This window comes from Solanum verrucosum, unplaced genomic scaffold (genome assembly GCF_900185275.1).
Source record: "Solanum verrucosum unplaced genomic scaffold, falcon-dt-bn FXZP01000207.1, whole genome shotgun sequence".
NCBI lineage: Eukaryota > Viridiplantae > Streptophyta > Magnoliopsida > Solanales > Solanaceae > Solanum > Solanum verrucosum.
In genome coordinates, this window is record NW_026019996.1 from 622,492 (window position 1) to 623,984 (window position 1,493).

Consider the following 1,493-nt stretch of genomic DNA (forward strand, 5'->3'; position numbering starts at 1 on the left):
AAAGAGCATCTAGTAGTTTTAGCCCATTAAATAATGAATCACTTTATAAATAAATAACAAATTAAATTATTTTTGGGAAAATTAAACAAATTGGACCTATTAGGTATTGTAATGTATTTATCTAAATATATATATATATATATATATATATATAAACTTTAATGGTATCAAAGAATAACTGAGTAGTATTTCTATTGAAGCACTACTTCTTCCTTTTATATATCATCAGAGTATATATATGCTTTGATGATATCAAATAATACATGTGAATTAGTAATTAAAAGCATGGAGTATGAAAGGCCGATATATATATATATATATATATATTAATGGTATCAAAAAGTAACTGAGTAGTGTTTTCACTGAAGTACTACTTCTTCCTTTTATATACCTTCAAAGTATATATATACTTTGATAATATCAAATAATAAATACAAATTAGTAATTAAAAGCATGGAGTATGAAAGTAGCCGCTATATATATATATATATATATCTATGTAAACTTTAATGTATCGAAAAGTAACTGAGTAGTGTTTTCACTGAAGCACTACTTCTTTCTTTTATATACCATCAGAATATATATATACTTTGATGATAGCAACTAATAAATACGAATTATTAATTAAAAGCATGAAGTATAAAAGTAGCCACCTGTAAATAGTTTCGTTTTTGGGTACATGTGTTCTTATCCAGTTACTTTCACCTGTCCCGTAGGTCCTACACTAGTATGTCCAATCCAATGAAAGTCAAATTAATTTTTAAGTAATATTATAATATTTAATTTTTCTATGTATATAGTTATTTTTTAAGCTAAAAGAAATATAAAAATAAGTTAAAAGTCATAATTAAAGATTTCTAACTTATTATTTTGACTTATAAATCATAAGTTCATTCAAACGGATTCTAAGTGTAACTATCATACTCCTCAAATCGTAGGCTATTTTATACTTGTCAACTTAAAAAGATGAAAATTGAGTTAAATGTTTTTTTGTGGTTTTAAGATTAAATAGTCTTTTAATGGGTGTGCTCAAGACAAAACACCAATAATATGGATCAAAAGGATTATTACTTACTCACTCCATCTCAATTTTTGTGATGATCGTTGACCGGAAGGGAAACATGAATAAGATGTGACTTATAAAGCTTGTGCTATAAAATACATTACAAATATTTAAGTGACTATAAATTATTTTATTAAGGATAATGAAAAGAGAAAAATTAAATTGTTATTAAAATATAAATATAAATAAATATCATTTTTTTAGAAATAAAAAAAAAATAGCATTTAAATTGAAACATATATAGAACTAATCATGAGCTAACTATTAACAGTAGTCTCTCCATTTAAAAATAAGTAGTAATATTTTTATCCTTTTTTTTTTTTTCAAAATACGTGATCTCATAATCAATACTTTCTCCATTTCAAATTAATTGAATTATTGAGATATTTTTCAATTTTCAGATTAACTTAGTTGTTCAGTTTTCAAGACT